Source organism: Gossypium hirsutum, chromosome A08 (assembly GCF_007990345.1).
Source record: "Gossypium hirsutum isolate 1008001.06 chromosome A08, Gossypium_hirsutum_v2.1, whole genome shotgun sequence".
Classification (NCBI taxonomy): Eukaryota; Viridiplantae; Streptophyta; class Magnoliopsida; order Malvales; family Malvaceae; genus Gossypium; species Gossypium hirsutum.
This window is the reverse complement of record NC_053431.1, coordinates 116,882,515-116,896,689: the sequence shown is the minus strand read 5'-3', so window position 1 is coordinate 116,896,689 and position 14,175 is coordinate 116,882,515. Positions and strand designations below refer to the sequence as shown.

At 34.8% G+C, this 14,175-nt stretch overlaps 1 non-coding gene across 5 annotated transcripts; it reads left to right on the top strand.

Annotated features, from left to right (window-relative positions):
- LOC107926938 (uncharacterized) lies at positions 1 to 13,657 on the top strand. Of its 5 annotated transcripts, none has more exons than XR_005899835.1 (8): positions 1 to 243; positions 735 to 835; positions 1,858 to 1,986; positions 2,058 to 2,113; positions 2,203 to 2,295; positions 3,051 to 3,256; positions 3,427 to 3,973; positions 13,312 to 13,657. It is a non-coding gene; the product is annotated as an uncharacterized protein (transcript). The 5 variants fall into 5 exon arrangements; XR_005899834.1 differs by having other exon boundaries at positions 9 to 243; positions 3,427 to 3,518; positions 13,362 to 13,657; XR_005899837.1 differs by lacking the exon at positions 1 to 243 and adding an exon at positions 350 to 481 and having other exon boundaries at positions 3,427 to 3,518; positions 13,362 to 13,657.
- The last annotated feature ends 518 nt before the right edge of the window (positions 13,658 to 14,175 follow it).

Sequence of the window (14,175 nt, the reverse complement as noted above, 5' to 3'; positions counted from 1 at the left end):
AATGAAAAACCCAAACCCTAAAATATCTCCGCGGGAGAGCATCAAACATGGAAAGAGTTTTCAAATTTGCCACTATTCGTACCTGAGTCAGTGTTTTTTCCTGTCTTCTTTTCATCTCTTTGTTTCAAAGAGCGGGAAACGAAGAAAAGCCTAAAGTTAGGGGTTTTGTGTTTTTTTTCTTCGAGTGATGGCGAATGTAGCAATGGATAAAGATCAACAATGGCTAATGAATTTCCGTTTAAGGTAAGTCGGAAATCTTAGTAATGCTTTCCTTTTTATTGTGTTTCCATTTATTGTTTTATATATACGTTTTTTTTATCATAGAAAAAGAAGTTTGAAGTTGTTCAATGTAATGCTACTATAAATAAAGGTTTCTGTATTTGTATTGATTTTAAACTCTTTTTTTGGGGGGGTTATATAATATTAACTTTCGATGGCGTTCTTTGGTTTGTTCATCTTTGTTTCATTGGAGAGCTGATAGGTGAGTTAGTGTATTTTCTTTATTTTTTATGTTTATTTTATATATAAATTAATATTTGAATCTCACTGTTTTCTGTTTGTTTCTCGGGATTTTGCTTCTCGGTTTTCTTCCTTCCCAAATATCCTTTCTTTTTTCAAAATTTTCTCTTCTTCGTCCTCACACTTTCTGGGATTTTTATTCCGTTGTTATCAGTTTTCTTTATCAACTTTTTTTAATGATTTTATAATATTACATGAATTGTTGTGTAAATTAGAAAGAGTGGGAGCTTTCAATTGTCATATCGATTCACGCAAACACAATAAGAAGTGAGGAGGAAGTTAACAGAGGTGAAATTTTGTGTTTGTTTTGTAAGAGGTACGTACATTTGTCGACCTTTTTTTTCTGTTAGCTACAGAATTTCTTTACCCATTTAATTAGGCTAATTTGTTGATATATGCCGAAAATTTTGAAATTTATCTATTCATGTCAGAGTAAAAACGCGCCCTATAAGACGCGTTTTTAAGTAAACGGTAACAAATCATCGAATGGTCACAATTCCAACAATCATAGGATTCTAATAACCATATTTTTCCTTATATAAACTCATTCTTTTCTTTACAATTTCCTTCTTTCTTTTTCTAAATTATTTTCCTTTGAAATGTTAGTCTGATACTCGCCTGCTTTGATCGTAATTTTAAAACTTGCTAATGGTAACTAGTTGGTTTGCTGTACGCTAGATTAACAAGAGAAACAATGTTTTTGAAGTATTATTAAATAAACATTGATAGATAACAAATTGCATGATGTTACTTTTAGTGTTACATTTTGAATTTTTTTTGTTCATTTTTAATCAATCGTAACTTTTTTTAGGTTTACTTTATAGCGAGATTTTAAGAAGCAAAAGTATCGAGGAAATGGAACCTTAATTGTCAAACTTGTTGAAAAAATAAATAATTCGTAAAAAAGTGTATTTAAATAGTAATATTTAACATAATTCATAAAATATTCAATAAAAAACATTCCAGACGAATAGACACTAGAAAGCTACTTCTAACAAAAGTAACTGACAACTAGTAATCTTTATTTGTATGATTATTGTTTTTGTTTTTCTTTCCTCTAAACGTAAGTTGAAAGGGGTTGAGAATATTGTGACCTTTATTTGATATTTGTGAATTGTGACATAGTTTGACTCAAATATTGTAAGGTAGGATTTTAACTTGTATCCTCTAGAAAAGGATTTTACTTGAATTGAACAAAAAAAAAAGAGTTCAAAACATCAATTCTTTGATCTCTTTTCAAGGTACCATTTTACTTGTGTGCTGTGGACCATTTTCTTCAATTTTATGGAGGTTTTTGTCCAAGTATTAGTTAGTTTTATGTGGGTTGTTTTGCTGCAGCTTAAACCAGGTTTGAGCTACTATGCAAAAGATCCACAGGCTGCTGCAAATTCATTAACTTCTCTTCTTGACAAGGCAAAAAGTGTTGTTCCGCTAGATTTACGATCAAAGACTGTTGTGAGAGTTGGGGTAGGTATTACGTTCATGCGTTATGCATTCTAAGCCTTTTAATTTGCTGAACAATGGGGCTATCTGTATAGGCAACTGCTGGTCTGAGGGCATTAGGAGGCGAGGCATTTGATAAAATTTGCAATCGGTAATTTTATTTTCGGATACATGTTTGTTATGGCCACAGCATTTACTTTACCATTTCCTCAAGCTAGTGCAATTTAAATATGTATTTAGGTTAGGGAACTTTTGAAAAGTAGAAGCACCCTTAAATCCGAGGCAAATGGGGTCAAAATTCTAGACGGCTCTCAAGAAGGTTCTTATGAGTGGGTATGATATGCTGAATTTTCTTGTACTTTTATACTTTGCTTTTACTTTGCATACTGTAACTGGGGTTAGAGTATCTTGGCGTCCCTATATTATAGCTAAAATGCAATTTAATCCTTGTATTATAGAACCGAGTAATTTAATCTTTAAACATTTGATATAGGCGCAAACAAGTAAAATTGATAACAATATTGATGTAAAATTATTTAAATGCTGATGTGGACTTTTCTTCTCAAATCTTACATAGTACATGAGTTGTACATGAGTTGAAATCCGACAATATGTATGTTCTTAATTGAAAAAATGTTGCTACTTCAGTTCCATCTAGAGGTCAATATTTTTGTCAGATTTCGGGGGTCTATGCTAGCTTTTAGATGGTTTCCCGTTAACATTGCTATCAATTTTACTTATTTCTCCAATGTCAAACATGGAAAAGACTGAAGGACTCAATTCTGTAATATAGTGGATTAAATTGTACTTTTGACTAAGTGGATTAAATTGTACTTTTGACTAAGTACAAGGACTGCTTGATATTTTAATCTTATAACTGGTCAACATGATTAGTCTTGCTTGAGATGCTTTCATGGTGGTGCCGGAGCCAACTTTTTGATAAATCCGAGGGGTTTCTCTGGGGTAACTTAGGGAAACTAGAATAAAGTATTTACGTGCTGTTAGGGCTAGGATCCGTTGTAATTTTTCCTACTGATGGAGCCAATGGACCTAATTTGGACTTTCTTAACCTCCATCTTCTTTTATAGGTGACAATAAATTACCTACTAGGGAATTTGGGAAGGACATATCAAGACACAGTTGGCATAGTTGATCTTGGTGGTGGATCTGTTCAAATGGCGTATGCCATCTCCAAGAATGCTGCTTCAAGAGCTCCAAGTTTACCAGCTGGACAGGAAAATTATGTAAATGAAATGTATCTCAAGGGATCAAAATATTACCTCTATGTACACAGGTACCCTCCATTTTAACAAAATAAGATTCTGTTAATGATTTGAAATTGAATATAAAGAGAAATCTTAATGGCTTGTGATTCCTTAAGCAGTCTTATCAGACAGGTCTCTATTTAGTCATTTGTATAATCTTTATATTTTAGTTGTATACTTATGGCTTTCTTGTGTACAGTTATTTGCACTATGGCTTACTGGCAGCTCGAGCAGAAATTTTGAAGGCCACTGAAGATTCTGGCAACCCTTGCATCTTGGAGGGTTTTGATGGTATGTTTGAATTTCTTTGGTTGCAACCAACACTATAAAGTGCTGCTTTTTTAAAATATATATATGTGTGTGTGTGCGTATTTGGGCTGCAAATGGCAGGCACGATTTATGAATTCAGTAGCTAAGTTTATAGCTACGACGACTGAAAATGTGGTAATTGTCTGTATTTGCTTCCTACTGCTAACTGTATTCATCTCTCTATTCTGAAACTTTGAATGCACTGAATAATGGAATAGTTCGAATATTACCGGATTTAAGAGAAATTAATGTTTCTTTAACAATTATATTTGTTTGTTTGTTTTCATTTAATAGAAATTAATGCTTTGGATTTAGTCTAAAATCTCTCATTTCACCTTTTCCCACACCGTTGCTTAAATTTACTGCTGCAGCCTTGAGGAATCCCCAATCCCATCTCCATCACTCTCCATGCATTAATTCCTATAGCAATATCAAGGGTGGTGTAACGCCCCCACGCCCGAGACCATCGCCGGAGTCGAGTATGAGGTGTTACTAAGCTTAGTTTAACATTTTTAGAACTTTGGATTATAGTTTCTACATTCACAGCTTTTAAGCTACTTGCGTCATAGTCACAAGAAAAATCATATCTTGAGTTACGAAACTTGAAATCAAGATCCATAAATTTTCCCTGAATCTAGACTCATATACCTATCTACTAAATTTTTTTCTAGAATTTTTGGTTGGGCCAATTAGTACAGTTTATTAGTTAAAGTTACCCCTGTTTCAGGACTCGACTGGTCTGACCTCTGTTTACTACGAACAACATTTCTCTCTGTACAAAATTCATATGACTATAAGATTTGTTTCTACTAAAACTAGACTCAATAAGGATTCTGAGGATATAAAATATACCACCTAATTATATCTTTATAATTTATAATGAATTTCTAAAGTTAGAACAGGGGATTCAAAAACTGCTATGACCCTATTTCACTAAAATTCAAATATCTTCTAACATATAATTCCTTTACCTGTTTCATTTATTTCATGTGAAACTAGACATAATAAGATTCAATTTGATATGTATTCCATCACCAAATTCAATTTCTATGATTTTTAATAAATTTTCAAACTCGCATCAGTGTTGCTGCAGTATTCTGTTTATGGCAAATTTCATCCTTTTTATGAGTTTTTATGCACTAAGTATCTTAATAGTTTTCCTTAACATCAAACATAATCTACACTAACCATTTTCATAATTTATCATTATCAAGCATTTCCTCAACCATTCCACAACCATACCATAAGATCATTTACACAAAATAGGTATATTGCTATACATGCCATACTTAAATTTACAAGCCATTTACCAAAAGTCTTTCGGATAGTGTGACTGAGCCTTCGACCTATCCCGACTCCTGAGCTGGCTTGTCCAAAACTACAATGAGTAAGAAGGAGGGAGTAAGCATAAATGCTTAGTAAGTTCATATGCAAATAATAAGTAACATAACAAACAGTTATACCAATCAACATTAGCATACATCACTAAAACACATATCACATTTCTGATCATTTTTCATCATCTTATTACCTTATAGTGGTTGTATCAATACTCAACCCGAGGGTTAAATACATACCTGTCCAAAATATCCATTTCACATCACTCACCAATACTTCTCTTTACATCTCGAATATTCCTCCATTGAGTAGAACTTTACCCGTTGAACACATCGGAATATAATTCAGATACATGGATAATTTGCATATAAGTGCCACATATTCAATCAAGCAATCATGTAACCCGCCCATAAGCGAACTCGGACTCAACTCAACGAGCTCGGGCGTTCGCATCCATGAGTGAACTCGGACTCAACTCAACGAGTTCGGATGCCTAGTTACATCTCACGAACTCGGACTCAACTCAACGAGTTCGGACATTCGCATCCATAAGTGAACTCGGACTCAACTCAACGAGTTCGGATGCTCAACCATCCTAGTGACATGTCACTTGTATCCTAATCTATTCCTAAGGTTCAAACAGGCTTTTTCCTCGAACACTTATCCTTGCCGTCTTCCGTAGAATGCCGAAATCAATACTCGGTAACAATTATATTTAACAAGTAGTTCACATAATTTACATATTATTTGAAATTAACCACAAAGCATACATTTCATAATAAAATTTAGCATAACATATAATTAACATCAATAACTTAAAAATAACCATTATGCTACATTATTTACACATGAACTTACCTTGGTACCAAAATACAAAGATTTTGCAATTTAGTCCACAATCTTTTCTTTTCCTCGATTGAGGTCGATTCCACGTCTTTCTTGATTATGGAGCTTGGAAGCTTGAAACAAACCCTAGCTATGGAGAACCCTTGAAATTTCGGCCTAATGAAGAAGATGGACAAAAATTGGCTTTTAATTTTGTTTTTAATTCATTTTAATAACTAAATGACCAAAATACCCTTACTACTAAACTTTCCAAAAATTCCTTCCATGTCCTAATTTTGTCCATGAACTTAAAATTGGTCAAATTGCTATTTAAGACCTCCTCATTAATATTCCAAAACAATTTTATACTAAAAACTTCTAGAATGCAAGTTTTGCAACTTATTCGATTTAGTCCCTACTTTCAATTTAAGCACTTTAGGCATAGAATTTCATTACGAAATTTTCACACAATCATGCAATCATATCATAAACCTCAAAATAATTATAAAATAATTATTTCTATCTCAGATTTGTGGTCACGAAACCACTATTTCGATTAGGCCCTAATTCGGGATATTACAACTCTCTCCCCCTTTAAGGATTTTCGTCCTCGAAAATCTTACCTGTAAACAGATGTGGGTATTGATTTCTCATAGTTTCTTCGGATTCTCATGTAGCTTTTTCTACTCCATGCCTTTGCCACAACACCTTCACAAGTGCAACATTTTTATTCCTTAGTTGTTTGACCTCTCGAGCTAAAATCTTAATCGGTTCTTCTTCGTAGGTCATATCTGGTTGTAGTTCAATTTCTGTCAGTGAAACTACATGTGAAGGATCCGAACGATACTGACGTAACATAGATACGTGGAACACATCATGAATCTTCTCTAATTCAGGTGGTAATGCTAGCCGATATGCTACCGGTCCAACTTTTTCAATTACTTCATACGGCCCAATAAAACGCGGACTTAATTTGCCCTTCCGTCCAAATCTAAGGACTTTCTTCCACGGAGACACCTTTAAAAATACTTTATCACCAACTTGAAATTCAATGTCCTTTCGTTTTAAATCTGCATAAGATTTCTGTCTATCTGAAGCAGCTTTCAAACAATCTCGAATTACCTTCACTTTTTCTTCAGTTTCTTTTATTAGATCAACTCCATAAATCGATTTTCCTTGAGTTCAGTCCAATACAAAGGCGTTCGACACTTACGACCATACAATGCTTCATAAGGTGTCATTTTCAAGCTCGTCTGATAACTATTATTGTAAGCAAATTCCACCAACGGTAAGTATCTTTCCCAACTTCCTTGAAATTCCAATACACAACATCTAAGCATATCTTCAAGAATCTGAATTATTCTTTCTGATTGTCCATCAGTTTGTGGATGAAAAGCAGTACTGAAATTTAACTTCGTACCTAACGCGTCTTGCAACTTTTGCCAAAATCGCGAGGTAAACATCTCTATCTGAAATAATCGATAATGGTATTCCGTGTAATCTAACAATTTCTCTAATATACAGTTCAGCCAACTTGTTAAGAGAATAATCCGTACGTACCGGGATAAAATGAGCCGACTTAGTTAATCTGTCAACTATTGCCCAGATGGCATCTTTCTTTCCTGGAGTCAATGGCAATCCTGAAACAAAATCCATAGTAATCCGATCCCATTTCCATTCAGGAACCATAATAGGCTGAAGTAATCCCGAAGGTACTTGGTGTTCAGCTTTCACCTGTTGACAAATTAAGCATTTGGACACAAACTCTGATATATCTCTTTTCATTCCATTCCACCAATACATTTTCTTCAAGTCATTATACATTTTCGTACTACCCGGATGAATCGAGAAATAACCACTATGTGTTTCCTGTAGGATCTTTTGAATCAATTCCTCATTCTTCGGTACACAAATCCGATCTTTAAACATTAAGCACCCATCAGCACCAATTCTAAAATCTGATCCCGTATCAGCTTCACACTGTTTTCTTTTGGCTAGCAAATCTTGATCATTTTTCTGAGTTTCAGAAATCTCTTGTAAAAACATCGGCCTTGCTCTTAACTCTGCTAGAATCGAACCATCATTTGACACTTTCAACTGAGTGTTCATAACTCTCAAAGCAAACAACAACTTTCTGCTCAAAGCATCAGCAACCACATTCGCTTTTCCCGGATGATAATTGATAACAAGCTCGTAATCTTTCAATAACTCCAACCATCTTCGCTGTCTCAAATTCAAGTCTTTTTGTGACATCAAGTACTTAAGACTTTTGTGGTCGGTATATACCCGACATTTTTCACCATACAAACAATGTCGCCAAATTTTCAAAGCAAACACCACCGCAGCCAATTCCAAATCGTGAGTAGGATAATTCCTCTCATGAGGTTTTAACTGCCTCGAAGCATATGCCACCACTTTTCCTTCTTGCATGAGCACACACCCCAAACCATTTAGAGAAGCATCACTATACACCACAAATTCTTTACCTAATTCGAGTTGTACTAACACTGGTGCCTCTGTTAATAACTTTTTCAATTCTTCAAAACTCTGTTGACATTCTTCCGTCCATTCAAATTTAACATCCTTTCGGAGTAATCTAGTTATAGGAGCAGCAATTATAGAAAATCCATTTACAAACCGCCGATAATACCCAGCTAGCCCCAAGAAACTTCTAACTTCAGTTACATTTTTCGGTGGTTTCCAATCAACAATGGCTGAAATTCACTTTTACTAAACTTAGCATACAACTGCTTATCTCTCAACGTTTGCAAAACTATCCTCAAATGCTCAGCATGCTCTGTCTCATCTTTTGAATAAATTAAAATATAATCTATAAACACCACAACAAATCTGTCCAAGTATGGCCGAAATATGCGATTCATTAAATCCATAAACACAACAGGAGCATTTTTCAATCCGAATGGCATAACTAAAAATTCATAATGACCATACCTTGTTCTAAAAGCAGTTTTAGGCACATCCGACTCTTTTACCTGCAGTTGGTAATACCCAGATCTCAAGTCAATCTTTGAAAATCATGTCGCTCCTTTTAGCTGATCAAACAAATCATCAATTCTTGGCAACGGATACTTGTTTTTGATTGTCACCTTGTTTAACTGCCGATAATCAACACACAACCTCATAGAACCATCCTTCTTTTTCACAAATAACACGGGAGCACCCCAAGGTGAAAAACTCGGTCTCACAAAACCTTTATCAGTCAACTCTTGCAACTGCGACTTTAATTCCTTCAACTCTGCTGGTGCCATTCTATACGGAGCAATCGAAATCGGAGCTGTTCTCGGTATCAAATCAATACCAAATTCTACTTCCCTGACTGGAGGCAAACCCGGCAATTCTTCTCGAAATACGTCCGCAAATTCACACACAACCGGCACTGATTCAACTTTCTTTTCAACTTCTTTTGTATTAATTACATACGCCAAATAAGCTTCATAACCCTTTCTCAAATATCTCTGAGCCGACATCGAAGAAATCATACTAGATAATGCCTCTGATTTATCTGATTCAACCCGCAGAGTTTCACCATTTCCAGATTTTAATTCTATAATCTTTTCTTTGCAATTTATTTTAGCATCATGCAATGTCAACCAATCCATACCCAAAATAACATCAAACTCATCAAACGGCAACAACATCAAGTTGGCCGGAAAGTAATGATCCCGAATCATTAAAGGACATTTCTTGCTTACTTTATCAACTATCACGCATTTGCCTAACGGGTTTGACACTCTAATCATAAATTTTGTGTTCTCAACAGGTATATTCATACTAGACACCAGTTTCATGCATACATATGAATGAGTAGAACCGGGATCAATCAAAGCAATAATATTAACATTATAGAGAGAAAATGTACCGGTAATCACATCAGGTGAGGAAGCATCTTCACGTGCCTTTATGGCATAAGTTCTAGCTGGAGCCCTTACTTCAGATTTAGCTGCTGAATCTCTGGCTACATTCTTGCTGCTTGTTTCATTTCCAGCTTTTCTCGAATATCTTCCTCTCGAGTCTGCACCACTAGCTTTTGTATTCTGAAATTTTTCTTTTTCAGCTCTCTCTAGGCAGTCTCTAATAAAATGATCTGGAGAACCACATCGAAAACATTCATTTGCTCTACACGGACCAAAATGATTTCTACCACACCGCTGGCACTCAGGTTTAACAAATCTCGAGTTCCCTACACTGGCTGCCGAAGTAGTCTGGGATTTAGGACCCACATTTTGCTTCCTATAATTCCCATATGATTGCCCAGCTGAAGCTTGGGAACGAGGATTCATATTCCTTGACTTTCTAGGTTGCTGTGAAAATGAACCGCTCATCGGTCTTTTCTTCCAATTTCTAGTCTCAGCCTCTACCTTTTTCTTTTCTTTAAGTAGTTCTTCAGCCTTGCAAGCTCGATCAACCAGTACTACAATTTCTTTTAGTTCAAGGATTCCGACAAATACTTTAATGTCTTCGTTAAGCCCGTCTTCAAATCGTCGGCACATCTTGGCTTCTGTAGGAACATATTCCCTAGCATACTTACTTAATCGAACAAACTCTCTTTCATATTCTGAGACTGTCATATTACCTTGCTTCAGCTCAAGAAACTCTTTACATTTCTGATCAATAAACCTTTCACTAATATATTTCTTCCGAAACTCTTCTTGAAAGAATTCTCAGGTTACCCTCTCTTTCGGCACCACCGAAATCAAAGTCTTCCACCAATTATAGGCTGAATCTCTCAACAAAGATGTAGCACATTTCAAACATTCTTCAGGTGTACAAGATAATTCATCAAATACCCGGATAGAATTTTCAAGCTAGAACTCTGCTTTCTCTGCATCATCATCAATATTTGCTCTAAATTCTTCAGTCCCTTGTTTACGAATTCTGTCAACAGGGGTTCTGTGAAATTTTATCATATCCATACCTTGAGGCATCGGGGGTACAGGTTGAGGAATTGGGGAAGGTGGGGGAGGTCGTACATTTGGGTTCGTACGAACGAACTCAGTGTACCATGCACTCATCATTTGGAGAAAGGCTTCCCGACCCCTTTCTCCTCCTCCCTGACCAACAGTAGGAGGTGGATTTTCAGTCGGCGCTGCTCCTTCAGCCGGAGCTGGCGCATTACTCTCTACTTCATCTGTCACAGCTGGATCGGGATCCATTTACTATATAAAAATCTGTTAAAAATGTCAGAAGTCGTCACACTATCACAATTCATACATATGGCATGTATAGCAAAATCCGTACATACAACACGTAGTCCGAGAACCGACTAAACCTGCTCTGATACCACTAAATGTAATGCCCCCACGCCCGAGACCATCGCCGGAGTCGAGTATGAGGTGTTACTAAGCTTAGTTTAACATATTTAAAACTTTGGATTATTGTTTCTACATTCACAGCTTTTAAGCTACTTGCTTCATAGTCACAAGAAAAATCATATCTTGAGTTACGAAACTCAAAATCAAGATCTGTAAATTTTCCCTGAATCTAGACTCATATACCTATCTACTAAATTTTTTCTAGAATTTTTGGTTGGGCCAATTAATACATTTTATTAGTTAAAGTTACCCCTGTTTCAGGACTCGACTGGTCTGACCTCTGTTTACTACGAACAACATTTCTCTCTGTAAAAAATTCATATGACTATGAGATTTGTTTCTACTAAAACTAGACTCAATAAGGATTCTGAGGATATAAAATATACCACCTAATTATATCTTTATAATTTATAATGAATTTCTAAAGTTAGAACAGGGGATTCAAAAACTGCTATGACCCTGTTTCACTAAAATTCAAATATATTCTAACATATAATTCCTTTACCTGTTTCATTTGTTTCATGTGAAACTAGACATAATAAGCTTAAATTTGATATGTATTCCATCACCAAATTCAGTTGCTATGATTTTTAATAAATTTTCAAACTCGCATCAGTGTTGCTGCAGTATTCTGTTTATGGCAAATTTCATCATTTTTATGAGTTTTTATGCACTAAGTATCTTAATAGTTTTCCTTAACACCAAACATAATTTACACTAACCATTTTCATAATTTATCATTATCAAGCATTTCCTCAACCATTCCACAACCATACCATAAGATCATTTACACAAAATAGGTATATTGCTATACATGCCATACTTAAATTTACAAGCCATTTACCAAAAGTCTTCCGGATAGTGTGACTGAGCCTTCGACCTATCCCGACTCCTGAGTTGGCTTGTCCAAAACTACAATGAGTAAGAAGGAGGGGGTAAGCATAAGTGCTTAGTAAGTTCATATGCAAATAATAAGTAACATAACAAACAGTTATACTAATCAACATTAGCATACATCACTAAAACACATATCACATTTCTGATCATTTTTCATTATCTTATTACCTTATAGTGGTTGTATCAATACTCAACCCGAGGGTTAAATACATACCTGTCCAAAATATCCATTTCACATCACTCACCAATACTTCTCTTTACATCTCGAATATTCCTCCATTGAGTAGAACTTTACCCGTTGAACACATCGGAATATAATTCAGATACATGGATAATTTGCATATAAGTGCCACATATTCAATCAAGCAATCATGTAACCCGCCCATAAGTGAACTCGGACTCAACTCAACGAGCTCGGGCGTTCGCATCCATGAGTGAACTCGGACTTAACTCAACGAGTTCGGATGCCTAGTTACATCTCACGAACTCGGACTCAACTCAACGAGTTCGGACATTCGCATCTATAAGTGAACTCGGACTCAACTCAACGAGTTCGGATGCTCAACCATCCTAGTGACATGTCACTTGTATCCTAATCTATTCCTAAGGTTCAAACAGGCTTTTTCCTCGAACACTTATCCTTGCCGTCTTCCGTAGAATGCCGAAATCAATACTCGGTAACAATTATATTTAACAAGTAGTTCACATAATTTACATATTATTTGAAATTAACCACAAAGCATACATTTCATAATAAAATTTAGCATAACATATAATTAACATCAATAACTTAAAAATAACAATTATGCTACATTATTTACACATGAACTTACCTTGGTACCAAAATACAAAGATTTTGCAATTTAGTCCACAATCTTTTCTTTTCCTCGATTGAGGTCGATTCCACGTCTTTCTTGATTATGGAGCTTGGAAGCTTGAAACAAACCCTAGCTATGGAGAACCCTTGAAATTTCGGCCTAATGAAGAAGATGGACAAAAATTGGCTTTTAATTTTGTTTTTAATTCATTTTAATAACTAAATGACCAAAATACCCTTACTACTAAACTTTCCAAAAATTCCTTCCATGTCCTAATTTTGTCCATGAACTTAAAATTGGTCAAATTGCTATTTAAGACCTCCTCATTAATATTCCAAAACAATTTTATACTAAAAACTTCTAGAATGCAAGTTTTGCAACTTATTCGATTTAGTCCCTACTTTCAATTTAAGCACTTTAGGCATAGAATTTCATTACGAAATTTTCACACAATCATGCAATCATATCATAAACCTCAAAATAATTATAAAATAATTATTTCTATCTCGAATTTGTGGTCACGAAACCACTATTCTGATTAGGCCCTAATTCGGGATATTACAGGTGGCAAGTTTAATTGACATATGACTTCTTTTGAACTGTTTGTTTTTCAGGTTGACCAGCTAATTGGAAAAGATCATCTTTTCAAACGCAGTATTATTATTTTGATCAAGGCCTGGTGCTATTACGAGAGCCGGATCCTTGGTGCACACCATGGCTTGATTTCTACATATGCATTAGAAACAATGATTTTATATATCATTAATGTCTTTCATTCATCCTTATTTTGTTCTATTTGTATTTTGTTAGATTTCTGGTGTAGTATGATAAGTGCGGTATTTGGCGGGATGTATTTATATCATAGATTATTCTTCTTCTCAATATTTTGATAATGAATTTTAATTTTTTTATATTTTTTAGGACTTTTACAATATTTTATAATATATTTTTTTTTATTTTTATGACCTTTAGCGGCGTTTGTGGGAAAAGCGATGTTTTTTGCGGCGCTTGCAAAAACGCCGCTAATAGTTTTAGTGGCACTTAAAAGCGCCGCTAAAGGCCTAAAAAAATGCCGCTAAAAGTCAGTTTTGCTGTAGTGCTTACACAAATTTAAATGGCTTTCATTGCCAAATGGTACGGCTACAAGGCTAAATTCTGAGAAGATAATTTTTATATCTATTGTAGCTACTACTATTACACATCTGATTTGCCATGCATTTTTATTTTATATTAGTAAATGAACATTCATAATTAAATTTCATACCTAACACCTTAATCTATTTTATGTACCGAAAAATGTTTTAGGGGGCCGGATGAAATTTTAATTTTTTATAGTTTATATCTTTATAATTTGTAAAGGATTAAAACGAATTTTTATAATTTTAGGGGGGCCAAAGTGTAATTTTACTTTTATTAATTTAAAATTTT